Below are 17718 nucleotides of genomic sequence, written 5' to 3'. Positions count from 1 at the left end.
TCTTGTTGAATAATCATAATAACCTTTTTGATTGTCAAGTTAGAATTGATGAGGTGAAACGTTGGCATGTTTTCTAAAATAAATGACACATGGAAGAGTTACTGTCAATGAGGGCTAGGTGTACTACAATAGACAAAGTAAAAGATTGCAATTATGCAGATGTATTAAGTAATTATGTATGTAAGGAACCTGTTACGGTGAGTAGGGATGAGGACTCAAATGCAGGAGACACCACTGAGGCAGAACAATTAAACTTAGAAGGATTCATTAATCAAACTCAGGATCTTCCACAACTGGGCAAAAGGCAGATAAAACTCAGAATGCATAACAGGAACTCACCCAACAGGGAACTAACGAACCAACAAGAACAACGCAAACACAGGACTTAAATAGACCCAGGATAACAGGGCACAGGTGAACTCAACTGACAATCAACACTGGGATAGGCTGGGGGACTAACAGGACACAGGTGGAAACACTGACCAATTACAAGGTTAGACAAGGCAGGAAAACAGTAGGCTAACTAGGAAGACAGGAAACACTAAAAACAATACTACAAAATAAGACGAACAAAACCAAGGTAACAAACAGTGTAACCAAAACAAACAAACAGAACAGTCAGGAACAAATGACAAATCTTATCTTAAGTCCAAAAGCAAAATAAGGACAGTCCACGGTGCGAGGAGCGGACCGTGACAGAATCTCAATGTTCGAAAACATAGCCTAATGTTTATGTAGCAGGGATAATATATTATGGGAGATAATGACTACACCACCCTCACAGATAGGAGTGAGGGATCCTACAAACACATTAACCATATATTGTATTTATATTGGACAAGGTAAGTGAACAAAGGTAAGGTAACCCAAATTGGTTAAGTGTTCAGAATGAACAGAACCAGAGGCTGATGTACCAAAAAGGTTTATTCAACATCAAGTTTATTGAATCTTAAAAAGGAAGTTGTGTTAAAATACGAAGGGAAGGAGGGGTTATTATGATCATAAAAAATCACACCCATGTGAACTGAGTCGTGCAGTGACATCACACACTAACCAAAGCAACCGTGCTCATCTGTACGTGGCCCCACGTACAGGTACACACATACAGATACAGACAAAGCTGGTTGTTGGAGTGGTTTGCACCACTCAAAAATGGGACTATAAGCCCACAAGTGGCAAATTGGTGATGAACGGTGAAGGCTAACTAATTGCACACAACAAATAAACAAATCAAATTAAGTATATGCCAATAAATATATAAATAAATATGCCATCCAAATTCACATAAAGTAAAAATATTGCGACCCTGGTTCGCAGATGACTATGAAAACCTGTAAAACCTGTCGTGTGTACACTCCATATATGGCCAGTACATAATTCATTCCATATGTTGATCTGACGCCCCATGCCAAAGCGCCAGCGCTCGCCCAGCAGTCTGCTGTCACCCAGGCGGATGCGTGCACGCAACCTCAGAAGCCCTCAGGGCGCCATACTGGTTAAAGGGAAACTTCACCCTTTTTGCAAAAAAATATATGTTTAATGACATTTAGAAGATTTAGAACACTTTCCTGGTGGTCTTTGTGTGTAATGTGTGGTTTTTAGATATTTTAGATTTTAGCAGTGAGCCCAGTGTGTTCATGTCAATCATGTCAATTAGTTTTTTTCTACTTAAAGGACCACTTCGCCACTTTTCAACCTATCTTCATATAATGGTCCTCACTAATGATCAAGATAAAATAGCACAATTTGTTCCTACTCAGTCTGTGTCTCATTGGAGGGCTGTGGGCAGTTCAGAAACCCGTCCACCAGTGACATCTTCGTTAATATATATATATATATATATATATTCAGATTTTAATTATCTTGAGAACTATGTTTTCCATTTTTGCATTGCAACTTTACTCGAGTAAAAGTACAAAAGTATTGACATCAAAATTAACATCTGTTATATTGTTTTGTTTTGTTTTGTTATGTTATGTGTTTGTTTTGTTATGCATTTCTTTGGTTGTGTTTTGTCTGTCTGTCAATGTTTCATATACAAAAGAAAATTAATAAAGTACAAATCAAGGGTAAAAGTACTCATTATGCAAAATGCCCCATTTCAACTTTTCAAATGCATGGAAATCTTTTGAAAATAGATCTACAAAATAAATATGGCACAGCAAAAGCACAAAGTAAATAAGTAACGACAGCAAATAAAATCCAAAACAAGCAATAATAATATTAATGGCCCAGTATACACCCATGTCCTCAGCCCTATTAAAACCCAAGCTCAAAAATAGATAAAATGTCACGGGAGGGAAAAACAGTGAACGGATAGTCCGGACTACAATAAATCACAAATAAAACATTTTATGGTTCAGCCCTCAATACCAATTCATCCCAGCAACATCGACAAAAATATACAAAACAATACATACATATAGGCTCTCTCTGATAGAAACATACATACTCAAGGCTCCCTCTGATACACTACAATGTGATAACCCAGGAAGGCTCTGGGAGATAAGAGTATAAAGTAGGCTAACAGCAGGCCTAGCATTTTGAACATTATCAAAAATCCTCTTAAAACCCATCCTCCCTACCCTGTATTGATGGCAGTGTCCCAGCTCTGCAAAATACAACTCTATAAAAGGGAATATAGTATATGCCACCGATTCCAAACATATCCCCATATTGCCAAAATGATTGATGAAAGCATCAACATTATTTGCTCCAGGTTTTCTCTCTTCCAAACAAACACCGAACTCAGGCTTCTGGCAAACAGAAGGCCACAATCCTAGCCACCCCTTTTATGCACTCCCCTTAAAGGGGCAGCAGGTCTTAATGGGTTATGTATCATTTTAGATTTGAGCTAACAGTCCCTCACACCTTGTGACACGTCACACCACCATATGGCCGTCAGTGAAGATCATGACACTGTCGTCATCAAACCCTGGATAACCATACATAGAGAAGACTGGATTATCACCTAGATCATGGAGCCGGCCAGCAACTCTACATCTGACCTCAAACCCATTGATCTCCATATATGGAGCTGACCTGTTTTGACCTTGATCCATCCTTCCTCTTCGATGTCTCCCTTTTGACTGATACCTGTCCATTCAAACTCTAGACGGGCCTGCCCCAAAATGTTATGAATGACATTTTAAACATGAAGACAGTCTGTTGCGCTGGTGTCTAGTCGTGTGGTTCAAACGATTGTCGTGCTGCATTGGGGACCCCCTGGAACCCACCCAAGGACCCCAGGGGGTCCCCGGACCCCACTTTGAGAAGCACTGGTGCAAAACAATAATTTCCATGAATAAATCAATGAAAACGTTTAAGAAGTAGTGAAAATAGCAGCTCCACCAGAGTGCTCCAGACTTCCCTCTCCAGAGCAACATTAGTGACTTCCTCCTGGGAAGAAACATGTATGCCTGAATTACACTGTTTCATGCACGGTGCACATACCATAAACGGCCACTAGGGGGAGGCATGGTACAGTGTAACACAGTGGAATAGCTATACTGTGATCTCAGCAAAGTCTAACTCCACTGGTAAGCCTGCCTGGTAAGCAGAAGGTCCTGGGTTCGAATCCGGGTGCCAGCAGTGTGTCAAGGCCTTAACTGCTCTTCTGTGGGGAGCAAAGTGAAGCTGAAAATCTGTGACATTAAAGCGGCGCCACTGTATATAGTTTGGTGCATCAGTGGCCACTTTGGATACAAACCAAATGTCAGCCGACTTCATTACCCAAGAGTCTCTGCAATACATTCATGGAAGGAACATAGTGCTTCTATGAATACATCTAATTATTATTAGAAAGGCGGGGCATTATAATGGTACTTTTTATTCAGCAGTTTTATGCCCACGTGCCTCCCTGTAGTTATGATTTTATCTTCAGTGGTGGATGTAATGTACAGACTTTAATTATATTCTCATTCTGCTTTAGAACGCATTACACCTGTGGTGTGGCCACCAGGTGGCAGTGCAGTAGAGCAAATACCACCTGTGCAGCTGTGACCGGTGCCCAAAAGAGTCACGTTAAACTTGTGTACCATTTCAACAGAATTTACTACACCATGAGCAACACAAAAATCATATAGGCCTATTTATGAGTGCACTGTTCTAAAGTGTGGTTTGCAATAATTATTGTGAAACCCAAATGTAGCCCCCGGGCAAGACCGAGCCTGCAATAGCCTTGTGTTGGCACGGTAGGTTGTGCGTTGGTCAGGAGCCCCGGGTTCAATCCCTGCTTCTGCCTAATGCTACACAAAGAAAGTTGTTCTCTATACGTAAGACTACCAACTTAATTTATTTTCTTCTGGAGATAAAGAACTCCATTCAACACTCTAAACTTTACACATAGGCTACAGGACTGTTTTTAGACATGATCAGGTAAGAGCAATGTGTAAATTGAAACACCAGGAAAGGACTGAGACAGATACGTTTGTTAAAGGGGGTTACAAAGAGGTATAGCCTACATGTTTTATTAACTAAATACAGCGGGCACTCTAATTGGCCAAATATAAAATACAACTTCAATTGAAAAATACTTAGGCTATAGGCCTAAAGCCCTATATACTTCCTAAGAATACATCCTACATGAACTAAACTAAATCATAAAATGAAATCACTTAAAGGAGCATTCAGTGATTTGGGTGATTTGGAAAACCACCCAGTCCGCCCCGGTAACAAAATGTGCACATGCACGCTCTACAGTGGGGGGAAGTGCAACAGGCCAACAGCATGTGCACCAAGGCCCGCCCCCACTCGATCATGATTGGAGGAAGGCCCCTCTCATCCTGATTGGATGAAGGCTTTGCCACCCGCCACCAAAACTGAAACTAGGGTTTTTTGACCCCAGGGGCTCACTGGGGACAGGGAGGAACTCCTTATATGGTCAGCACACTCTATAGTAGGGAGGATTATCCAGTAAAAAAGAAAAAACAAGTGATATTTGAATTAAGTCAAATCACTGAATATACCTGAAAATAACAACAAAAAAATCAATAACTTCTTTAAAATGATCTCTTATATGAAATGAAATTAAATGAAATTAAATTAAATGATTACTATATTTACCCAGGGTATCTGGGCTAAGCTCAATAACTTGTTTCCAGCCAGGCCCTGCTCATAGAATATTTCATCGTAGTGGTTCAATGCCTTGTTCAAGGGCACTTCAGCGGTGGTAATTTTAACGTGTCGGACTGCTGATTCGAACTGGCGACCTTCCGGTATCAAGACCGCTCGGCAATCCGTCCGGCCACCGCTGCCACTTATACACTTACATATCAAATGTGCAATATGCAATGAAGGGGAATAAAGCTCAGAGCTAGGGGGGTATCGGCCTGGTTTTGATTGATTTATTAACAGTTTGCAGAATTACAGTACATTTCAAGTACAACTCAATACAAAAACTGTTAACAGTGAGTGGACGACACCATAAAGCATTTCACTTGTTTACAATAGGGCCCACCATTTTCAATTCATCAAAACATTTAGAGACGTACGAATATACACAACTATATAATCAAAAGGAAATCATCATAGGAGGTAAAAAGGGAAAAGAAACATAATTTAGAACCACCCCCCCGTTTCCCCTCACTGTATATTATACAGTGAGGGGAAACGGGGGGGTGGGGGGATTCAGATTTTACGGGGGCCAGTTTCGCATTGCAGCCGTCCGTAGGTGCCCTTTGAGAGCAGTTTTGAAGGAGTCAAGGGATTTGCATGTCTTAATGACTGTTGGTAGGGTGTTCCACATTTTGGTGGCATAGGAGCGAAATTAATTTAGTCCCTTGTTTGTGCCGAATCTGGGTTGCACATGGTTTGTTGAACTCCCTCTGGTGTTGTGGGTGAGGACTTCGTTGACATTAAGGAAGTATTTAGACAGGTACATGGGTATCTTGGTGGTGTAGCGAATCTTGTGGACCAGACCCATTGCAAGGTGCTGTACTCTGTCGTCAACCCTAAGCCATTCCAGCCTGTCAAAGTGGGCAGGGGTGAGGTGGGTTCGGGGAGTGAGGCCAAGTAGTAGCCTGGTACTTCTCTTCTCTTCTACAACAGCCACTGTGAACACACAAGTATAGGTGGTCTATAGACCAGTTCATCTGTTACGACAATGTCTAATTTAACAACGGATCTGGTAGACAGGATGAATACCAAACGACTCGCCCCTTTACCAACTCGCCCCCCGCGATTGTTTTTAATTTAGTATTTCCCTCCCTCTCTGAAATCTGAAATGATCTTGTATACAGATTTATTTGATTGTATAGTAGTCGATCTCTATACTCTGTAAAATTTAGAAAGAACATGTCACAGAGACAATTATCACCAACATGAATTATGTTTGTTATTTACAGCTAGGTAGAGTAGTGGGGCGAGATGGAAAAGGGGCGACCGTACCTGTTATTTACAGCTAGGTAGAGTAGTGGGGCGAGGTGGAAAAGGGGCGACCGTACCTGTTATTTACAGCTAGGTAGAGTAGTGGGGCGAGGTGGAAAAGGGGCGACCGTACCTGTTATTTACAGCTAGGTAGAGTAGTGGGGCGAGGTGGAAAAGGGGCGACCATACCTGTTATTTACAGCTAGGTAGAGTAGTGGGGCGAGGTGGAAAAGGGGCGACCGTACCTGTTATTTACAGCTATAGGTAGAGTAGTGGGGCGAGATGGAAAAGGGGCGACCGTACCTGTTATTTACAGCTAGGTAGAGTAGTGGGGCGAGGTGGAAAAGGGGCGACCGTACCTGTTATTTACAGCTAGGTAGAGTAGTGGGGCGAGATGGAAAAGGGGTGACTGTACCTGTTATTTACAGCTAGGTAGAGTAGTGGGGCGAGGTGGAAAAGGGGCGACCGTACCTGTTATTTACAGCTAGGTAGAGTAGTGGGGCGAGATGGAAAAGGGGCGACCGTACCTGTTATTTACAGCTAGGTAGAGTAGTGGGGCGAGATGGAAAAGGGGCGACCGTATCTGTTATTTACAGCTAGGTAGAGTAGTGGGGCGAGGTGGAAAAGGGGCGGCCGTACCTGTTATTTACAGCTAGGTAGAGTAGTGGGGCGAGGTGGAAAAGGGGCGACCGTACCTGTTATTTACAGCTAGGTAGAGTAGTGGGGCGAGGTGGAAAAGGGGCGACCGTACCTGTTATTTACAGCTAGGTAGAGTAGTGGGGCGAGGTGGAAAAGGGGCGACCGTACCTGTTATTTACAGCTAGGTAGAGTAGTGGGGCGAGGTGGAAAAGGGGCGGCCGTACCTGTTATTTACAGCTAGGTAGAGTAGTGGGGCGAGGTGGAAAAGGGGCGACCGTACCTGTTATTTACAGCTAGGTAGAGTAGTGGAGCGAGATGGAAAAGGGGCGACCCTACCTGTTATTTACAGCTAGGTAGAGTAGTGGGGCGAGATGGAAAAGGGGCGACCGTACCTGTTATTTACAGCTAGGTAGAGTAGTGGGGCGAGGTGGAAAAGGGGCGACCGTACCTGTTATTTACAGCTAGGTAGAGTAGTGGGGCGAGGTGGAAAAGGGGCGAACGTACCTGTTATTTACAGCTAGGTAGAGTAGTGGGGAGAGGTGGAAAAGGGGCGACCGTACCTGTTATTTACAGCTAGGTAGAGTAGTGGGGCGAGATGGAAAAGGGGCGACCGTACCTGTTATTTACAGCTAGGTAGAGTAGTGGGGCGAGGTGGAAAAGGGGCGACCGTACGGTTTTGTCAGACGCTGTCTGACATAAAAACTCTGAAAGCCGTGCTCGCGCTGAGTTCCCTCCGATGTTTTTAGGCGGTTAGTATTACTGCCAAACAACACAACACATTTGCCATGTTCTATCTGACCAGGGGTGATCATCATGATAAAGAAATAACCGCTCCCACAGGCGATACAAAAGAAAAAAGAAAAAATTAGAGAAATCTGACGGAGACACTGAAGTCACACTCGGATCAGATTACACACACAACCCCTCCCTCCATTGAAAGTCACATGAGAGAGCCCTCCCCTCCCTGAAACAAAGATATTATAAGATAAACAAGAAGACTGCAGCCAGCTTGGTTATGAAGACGAAGCCATTATTTTGCCCCGAGATGCATGGGAGTCTCCAGCCTTTACGTGAGTGACAATACAGGGGCTGGGCTGCCTCGTGCTGTTTTCAGGAAGGGAGGGGGTGAGGCATTTCTTTCTTTTTTTTTTGCGATCACGTGATCGGAGTGTTGTGCTATCATCCGATGCTAGTTGATAAAGTGCCCGGGTGTGTAGAAGGACGATTGAAAGTAATCAATACAAACATGCGGTAAACGTAGAAATCCTCTTCCCGCACGTGACGTTTGATATTTGAACCACGTAGAAATCCCTCTTCCCGCATCCACTGTGTTAAGGAAGTGATTGCACCACTTAAGACATTCTGCATTCATATCTCCGAGTTCTGCTTCCCAGAAATAAAACTACATCACTGGATACACTGTAAATACATACTGGATACACTGTAAATACATACTGGATACACTGTAAATACATACTGGATACACTGTAAATACATACTGGATACACTGTAAATACATGATCACAAATAGATTATAGGGCAGTGGTTCCCAAAGTGAGGTCTGGGGGTCAACATTCAGCCACAATGCCTCCCTCTGAGCTTGTAAATCAGCTATAGGTTCAGCCAACAGGTTCCACGTAGAGGGGAGAAAAGGAGAGGGGGCCTGCCACAGGGCCCTGAGGGACTCCGCAGGTCAACTAAGTATCATTGTGGTTTAATGGCAGTGAATTTCATGCTACAAATCATAGGCAGTTATTACTTAACACAAAGTGTTAAGGTTCTTTCAAACGGGGAGCGAGGAACGCGTGGACCAACCACAGCTCTGCTCCAGAGCCAAATGGACCCTAATAGGTCCATTTGTACACTAAGAGTTAAATAAACATTGATTTTACAATATAAATTGGGGGTCCCAGAGATAGAAATGTCATTAAATGGGGGTCCGTAGACTAATGCATGTCAAACTGGGGGTCCGTAGACTAATGCATGTCAAACTGTGGGTCCGTAGACTAATGCATGTCAAACTGGGGGTCCTTAGACTAACGCATGTCAAACTGGGGGTCCGTAGACTAATGCATGTCAAACTGGGGGTCCATAGACTAATGCATGTCAAACTGGGGGTCCGTAGACTAATGCATGTCAAACTGGGGGTCTGTAGACTAATGAATGTCAAACTGGGGGTCCGTAGACTAATGCATGTCAAACTGGGGGTCCGTAGACTAATGCATGTCCAACTGGGGGTCCGTAGACTAATGCATGTCAAACTGGGGGTCCGTAGACTAATGCATGTCAAACTGTGGGTCCGTAGACTAATGCATGTCAAACTGGGGGTCCTTAGACTAACGCATGTCAAACTGGGGGTCCGTAGACTAATGCATGTCAAACTGGGGGTCCATAGACTAATGCATGTCAAACTGGGGGTCCGTAGACTAATGCATGTCAAACTGGGGGTCTGTAGACTAATGAATGTCAAACTGGGGGTCCGTAGACTAATGCATGTCAAACTGGGGGTCCGTAGACTAATGCATGTCCAACTGGGGGTCCGTAGACTAATGCATGTCAAACTGGGGGTCCGTAGACTAATGCATGTCAAACTGGGGGTCCGTAGACTAACGCATGTCAAACTGGGGGTCCGTAGACTAACGCATGTCAAACTGGGGGTCCGTAGACTAACGCATGTCAAACTGGGGGTCCTTAGACTAATGCAAGTCAAACTGGGGGTCCGTAGACTAATGCATGTCAAACTGGGGGTCCGTAGACTAATGCATGTCAAACTGGGGGTCCGTAGACTAATGCATGTCAAACCGGGGGTCCGTAGACTAATGCATGTCAAACTGGGGGTCCGTAGACCAATGCATGTCAAACTGGAAGTCCGTAGACTAATGCATGTCAAACTGGGGGTCCGTAGACTAATGCATGTCAAACTGGGGGTCCGTAGACTAACGCATGTCAAACTGGGGGTCCGTAGACTAATGCATGTCAAACTGGGGGTCCGTAGACTAATGCATGTCAAACTGGGGGTCCGTAGACTAATGCATGTCAAACTGGGGGTCCGTAGACTAACGCATGTCAAACTGGGGGTCCGTAGACTAATGCATGTCAAACTGGGGGTCCTTAGACTAACGCATGTCAAACTGGGGGTCCGTAGACTAACGCATGTCAAACTGGGGGTCCGTAGACTAACGCATGTCAAACTGGGGGTCCGTAGACTAAAAATCACACCCGTGTGAACTGAGTGGTGTAAGGTTTTATATAGCATGATCAGCTGTGGTCTGACGTAATAAGGTATTATATAGCCTGATCAGCTCTGATCTGACGTAATGAAATCACACCCGGATGTGATTTCACAACTGGCTTTTTTTGTGCAGAGAAAATGACCACGGTTGCTACGGTCATCCAGTTCACCCGGGTGTGATTTAATTACGTCAGAAATTATTTTGAACATAGCAACCGTGGTCATTTTTTTCTGCACACAAAAGCCAGTTGTAGGAGTGGTTTACACCACTCAAAAACCTTCTCTTATGGGGGTCCCTGGCATGTCTTTATGGGGGTCCCTGGCATGTCTTTATGGGGTTCCTTGGCATGTCTTTATGGGGGTCCCTGGCATGTCTTTATGGGGGTCCCTGGCATGTCTTTTCAAATGGGGGTCCCTGGCATGTCTTTTCAAATGGGGGTCCGCGGGCTGATTAGTGTCAATTTGACATGAAAAAGATTGTGAACCACTGGCCTACTGTCCTTCTCATCATCAGCACCAGCCTGCACGTCATCATTTGACGAGACAGTAGGCAGCCAGTGCCATCTAGTGGCCAAAACTCTCATTCGTTTATGCACAAGCAATGCAAATTCAAAAGCCCAGCCACACTCAGCAAATAACCATAGGGTTGATTTTATTATCACAATGTGTGCGTGTGTAATAATTATATTATCACAATGTGTGCGTGTGTAATAATTATATTATCACAATGTGTGTGTGTGTGTAATAATTATATTATCACAATGTGTGCGTGTGTAATAATTACACCGTCTAAGATCCTTCGGTGCTAGTAGACGGATTCGTCTTTTGTTTTTCACTTCTGTTATTATGAGTGTTCTTCAGTACTGTAGTACCACCTGGTATGGATGTTTGTCTGCAGCCCTAAAGTCACAAATGCTGCAACAACTGAACATTTGTTCAAAGATTGTTGGACAACTTCAGAAACTTTATACATCCACGTATGATAACAGCATCCTAAGGTTAGCAAGGAATATCACCTCTAATACTAAGCATGTGTTGTATGGAGAATATAGGTTGCTACCTTCAGGAAGGAGATATGGTGTACCAGCATACAATAAGGTCAGACTAAAGAGGTCCTCAGTCGACCTTGAGGCTTAATCAGGAGTCGTAGTAGCCACAGGATAATCTAAGCGGTGGATATTGCTCTCGTCTTCATGTCTTTATGTATGTAAATTGTCTTGTTCTTTGTGTTATGTCAAATGTGTGTACATATATGTGTTCTGCATACTTGGCTGCTGTGTCGCAAGACAAATTTCAGTGTGAACTGACAATAAAGTACTATATCATATCATATCATATCATTAATGCATGCGGTTTCATCCGAGCTATCACAATAAGAGTCTACTCCGCTCACACAACGCCATTAATGGATAGCTTCATTGGATTTAATACACTCCCTTTACAAATCTAATCTAAGGCGTGTGTGTGTGATCTGTGAAAATGCAAGCATTCATGACAAAAACAAAAGCACAACTCTATTCATATAACAGGAATGTGTGATTCATTTGTATAGTTTTAAGGCAGTGAGTGGAAGTGGTGAAGTTTCATGCTATACGATAAGTCATTTTTTACAAACATGGTTCTTTCTATGAAATCAACCCCTTGAAGTCCAGCACGTCCCTATTCTGGGGGTCAACATTCAGCCACAATGCCTCCCTCTGAGCTTGTTCAGCGAACAGGTTCCGCGTAGAGGGGAGAAAAGGAGAGGGGGCCTGCCACAGGGCCCTGAGGGACTCCGCAGGTCAACTATCATTGTGGTTTAATGGCAGTGAATTTCATGCTACAAATCATAGGCAGTTATTACTTAACACAAAGTGTTAAGGTTCTTTCAAACGGGGAGCGAGGAACGCATGGACCAACCACAGCTCTGCTCCAGAGCGGCACCACAACGCGTGGACCAACCACAGCTCTGCTCCAGAGCGGCACCACAACGCGTGGACCAACCACAGCTCTGCTCCAGAGCGGCACCACAACGCGTGGACCAACCAAAGCTAAACAGAATCCGTGCAGGTCTGGTGAGTTCGTCGCGGGCATGTCCACGAAACGAGCACGCACTGCGCTTGGCGTCGTTGACTTCTCCGCTCGCACAGGAAAAACAAAAAAAACGCAGGTATAGGCGCCTTAAATCAGTGGCTCCCTCAAGCACGGTCTGTAACTCTGAGAGTGTGCACACGAAAACGAGCACGTGCGCGACAATTTGCACGGGACCGCGCTCACGTAAATACGCCTGCGTTGTCGCATTGAAAATGAACTATAGATGCATTTTATCGCTGCCCGTTTGCAAGGCCCTTAATGCTGCTATGTATGATCATGGAACAGCTTTCATTATAGTCTAGTAGCCAGCCCATAGAGCCCCATTGTGAACCCGGACATGTTGAGTTCACCAACGTTTTATGTTAGAAATGTTTAGTATGGGTCCCCAGCATGTAGAAACTGCCGGATGCTAACTTGCATATGTTGAGCAATTTTCATAATATGTGACCATACCAATTACAACCTATAGAAGGCAAAATATTCAAAATTTCATCATGCTTTATGTAGCATGTGATGTGTCAAACTAGGGGGTTTTCATGATGGTGAATCCATTCCAAGCATTAGTTTTGCAAAGAAAACACTCATTGGGCTAAAAGCGGCCAATGCCGTCATCACAAATTGATGATGTCAGCACATTTGGGGGTGGGCATGGCCGTTTTAAGCCCAGTGAGTGTTTTTTTTTTTTTTGCAAAACTAATGCTTGGAATGGATTCAGCATCATGAAAACCCCCTAGTTTGACACATCACATGCTAGATAAATCATGATGAAATTTTGAATATTTTGCCTTCTATAGGTTGTAATTGGTATGGTCACATATTATGCCAATTATGAAAATTGCTCAACATATGCAAGTTAGCATCCGGCAGTTTCTACATGCTGGGGGCCCATACTAAACATTTCTAACATCAGTTTCTACATGCTGGGGACCCATACTAAACATTTCAAACATCGGTTTCTACATGCTGGGGACCCATACTAAACATTTCTAACATCAAACGTTGGTGTACTCAACATGTCCGGGTTCACTTTTTGGCTACTAGACTATTATACGCTCTATATTATTATTACAATATTAGACCTAAACATGGTCAGGGTAGATTTCTCATCAATACAATACGATAAATATTGCACAACGTAAGCAAAAAGTACAATCCTGGGTCGAGACCAATTCTATGCAGAATTACAACTCAATACGTCACATTTTATGTTCAACCTTTTCTTTGAAATTTAAACACGTGCAACTAAGGATACAAAAATAAAACATCAGTACATTCACAGTCAAATACTTAAACTCTGAAGAGTGTAGTAATGGAACCAAATTAACCCTGGTGGGTCCAATTTTGGTTAAATTAACACCAACAAAGAGTGGACAGATCACACCCACACTTTTCTTTTTACACACTTTGGAGTTGACCCATTCTGTACGGGAACCCCTTTTGGTGTTTTTAGCATCATGTTATGCTTTAGCTATTGAAAAATAGCAGATCTACAAGCTCATAGCGCAGCACTCTGTGCCACGCTACGAGCTTGTAGATCTGCTATTTTTGGAGGGGAAAAAAATCGAGAAAATGTTGCGCAAATCTTTGAATATATATCCTTTCAGAGCGAATGTTTTTAACTCATATCTTTGCTTCTGGGGGGGGGGTCCCTGGAACAACATATGTTCAGATGGGGGTCGGTGGTCAGTGGTTCCCAAAGTGGGGTCCTTGGGGGAGTTCCCGCTAAATGATTGTTAGGAACCAAATGGACCCTTATGGGTCTGCAACTCTGAGTGTTCAAATGGAACCAAATGGATTTGTACACTCCGAGTTAAATTAACATTGATTTTACAATATAAATTGGGGGTCCCAGAGAGAGAAATCCCATTAAATGGGGGGTCTGTAGACTAATGCATGTCAAACTGGGGGTCCTTGAAATTAAACTGGTTGAGAATCACTGTTAGAGCCATAAAAAAAATAATCTTCTCTTATGGGGGTCTCTGGCATATCTTTTCAAATAGGGTCCACGGGGAAAAAGTGGTGTCAATTTGAGGACATGAATAAGTTTGGGAACCACCGTTTTATTATATTATGAAGTCTAAATTGTGCTTAACCCATTTTGACATCCTGATTTCTATGTCAGTCGTTCTTCGATTTTTAAAAAATAGCAGACCTACAAGCTCATAGCGCGGCACCGAGTGCCGCGCTACGAGCTTGTAGATCTGCTATTTTTGGAGGAAAAAAAATCGAGAAAATGTTGCGCAAATCTTTGAATATATATCCTTTCAGAGCGAATGTTTTTAACTCAATCTTTGCTTCTGGGGGGGGGGGGTCCCTGGAACAACATATGTTCAGATGGGGGTCGGTGGTCAGTGGTTCCCAAAGTGGGGTCCTTGGGGGAGTTCCCGCTAAATGATTGTTAGGAACCAAATGGACCCTTATGGGTCTGCAACTCTGAGTGTTCAAATGGAACCAAATGGATTTGTACACTCCGAGTTAAATTAACATTGATTTTACAATATAAATTGGGGGTCCCAGAGAGAGAAATCCCATTAAATGGGGGGTCTGTAGACTAATGCATGTCAAACTGGGGGTCCTTGAAATTAAACTGGTTGAGAATCACTGTTAGAGCCATAAAAAAAATAATCTTCTCTTATGGGGGTCTCTGGCATATCTTTTCAAATAGGGTCCACGGGGAAAAAGTGGTGTCAATTTGAGGACATGAATAAGTTTGGGAACCACCGTTTTATTATATTATGAAGTCTAAATTGTGCTTAACCCATTTTGACATCCTGATTTCTATGTCAGTCGTTCTTCGATTTTTCAAAAATAGCAGACCTACAAGCTCATAGCGCGGCACCGAGTGCCGCGCTATGAGCTTGTAGATCTGCTATTTTTCAATAGCTAAAGCATAACATAATGCTAACACCAAAAGGGGTTCCCTCCCAAAATGGGTTAAAGCAGTGCCATTGTAGCGCTGAACTGTATACGGCAACATAGAAAGGTGAAATAGTTTGACTCAACACAGTGATTGGCATAATACGCATTATGTATCTAATAATATAAGGTATACATTATATAATTATAATATAATATGTGACCAGATTTGACTGAAAGACTGCTGCCATCGCGCAAACTCCAGCTTTTCACCAGAGGAGAAAAGCTTTTTTTTATTTTTTCAAAAATGAGTTAATAGCACAGGCAGACTCTTCACATACTAGAGCATGTCTGAAATAAAGGTCAGAGCTGAAATATGCTGTAAATATGAAATAAATGCTTAAACATGTAGCTAGGTGTAATGTTAGAGACCACAGAAGACATGTAAATATGAAATAAATGCTTAAACATGTAGCTAGGTGTAATGTTAGAGACCACAGAAGACATGTAAATATGAAATAAATGCTTAAACATGTAGCTAGGTGTAATGTTAGAGTCCACAGAAGTGAACCTTTCAAGCCCGTTTTCTCAACTCACTGTTTCTCTGCAAGACATTACTCTATAAGCCATAATTATCTCCAAAACTGGTGGGTCAAACTGAACAACCAATGTCAATTTGAAGCTATGATTCCCTGCTTTCACATGACATGAAAAATACGAACATTTCCAATGGCAGTTCCTCAGTCAAATTTAGTCACATCTTAGGAATCACCTGTTTCCATTTCCCTATAAATCACCCGTGACAACAGGCAATTAAATAACCAAAATGATACAGATATTTAGAAGCAATAACCAACTTAATCTAGTAGGTTAATCAAATAACCAAGTTTTTTTTTTTTTTTTTTTTAACAAACTGAGTCGTTATACAAGGGTGGCTATTTTCGATTTTCGATTCAACCATAATATTTACAGTATAGAGCGTCAAAGCCCCGCCCCCTCGAGAGACCCGGAAAATAAATCCCTGTTCATTTTCCTCAGACTTTTCAGAAGGTATTTATTTAAAGACGTTTACGCTCGCGGACAAAGCCAACTCTTGTCGTGACAAATCATGACAACAAACACAATTTTTCGGGCTGAACAAATAATTAGAAAGAAGTTGAAAACGGCAGGTTACAACACTTTCTTTGTTGTTTTTCATCTTTGTAATTATTTGTTTGGTCCAAAATATTGTGTTTGTTGTCATGATTTGTCACGACAAGAGTTGGCTTTGTACGACACTTATAAGGTCTTTAAATAAATACGTTTTGAAATGTCTATAAGGGAAAAATGCATTGGGAACTATTTCCTGGGCCTGGCGTCGTCCATGAAAGGGGGGCGGGACTGGGCCTGGCGTCGTCCATGAAAGGGGGGCGGGACTGGGCCTGGCGTCGTCCATGAAAGGGGGGCGGGACTGGGCCTGGCGTCGTCCATGAAAGGGGGGCGGGACTGGGCCTGGCGTCGTCCATGAAAGGGGGGCGGGACTGGGCCTGGCGTCGTCCATGAAAGGGGGGTGGGACTGGGCCTGGCGTTGTCCATGAAAGGGGGGCGGGACTGGGCCTGGCGTCGTCCATGAAAGGGGGGCGGGACTGCGGCGCTCTATAGGCCAGGCCCGTGTAAAACAAAGAGTATAAAATAATGTTTGAAATAAATGGTGATATATATTGATTTGACGTCGTATCGCCACGGCCCTGCGACACGCTTCCCTTTTTCCTTTCACAAATCACCCGTGAAATGTTCCCTCTTTGGTGAAAGACACAGAAGGGGCGTGGCCCAGAAGGGGTGTGGCCCTGGCAATAAGGAAGTTGCACCGGCCGGTGTTGTAAGGGTCAGCGAGTGGTGTGTTATTACTGCAGCTGACCCCTTAGAGTATATATGGATATAGAGACGGCACCCGGAGGAAACCCTGAGGCCAAATGGACATAGTGGCCCAATTTGGTATTGCAGTTTGGACCCAAACACATGAACGCGCTGGTCCGTTGACTAATCATTGCGCACGTTCATGATGACAAGTTTCATGAACGCTGTTTCATACGTGAACCGACGTGAACACGCGCAATGATAGTCAACGGCCAGCACGTTCATCCTACCCGGAAGGAGTTTTCAAAACTTTTTTTTCCTTTTTTTTTTACAATAGAAACGCTTAGAACTGGTCTGTAGCTGGGTCTTAATTCGTCCAAAATCAACAAGATCGTGCACTTGGTGACAAGTTTTAGATTTTTGGTATGGTGTTATGTATGGTTATAAGGTTTTCAAAAACCATCGCAAACGAGTTGGGCTCGCCCCCTAGTGGTCTGTTTGCAATTAATCAAATATTAAAGTATATGGTTAAAAACCAAAATAATTGATAAGAGATTTTCCAATGGATTATTTTAGTATTGTGTATGCTAAATAACATTACAAATTTGGGTGAAAATAACTTCTGGAAAGGCATCATTTTCAAGATGGCGTCCACGGTGGCCTCAGTGAGCGGACCACTAGGGGGCGAGCCCAACTCGTTTGCGATGCTTTTTGAA

General features: G+C 43.2%; 1 protein-coding gene and 1 long non-coding RNA gene across 3 annotated transcripts in view; one reads left to right on the top strand and one right to left on the bottom strand.

Moving 5' to 3' along the window:
• Positions 1–14518: 14518 nt before the first annotated feature.
• LOC306918197 lies at positions 14519–16079 on the top strand. The gene is made up of 2 exons (XR_013789300.1): positions 14519–15645; positions 15709–16079. It is a non-coding gene; the product is annotated as an uncharacterized lncRNA (long non-coding RNA).
• The window catches only part of LOC306918196 (ras-related protein ralB-A-like), a 19184-nt gene continuing 17470 nt past the window's right edge, over positions 16005–17718 (bottom strand). For both annotated transcript variants that reach the window (XM_079531074.1, XM_079531075.1), the window contains one exon: positions 16005–17718. This exon is cut by the window's right edge and continues 587 nt beyond it. The gene's annotated coding sequence lies outside the window, so the exon portion shown is untranslated.

This window comes from Electrona antarctica (genome assembly GCF_951216825.1).
Source record: "Electrona antarctica genome assembly, contig: scaffold_148, whole genome shotgun sequence".
Lineage (NCBI taxonomy): Eukaryota > Metazoa > Chordata > Actinopteri > Myctophiformes > Myctophidae > Electrona > Electrona antarctica.
The sequence above is the reverse complement of the archived record's forward strand: the minus strand, read 5'-3'. Positions and strand labels throughout refer to the sequence as shown.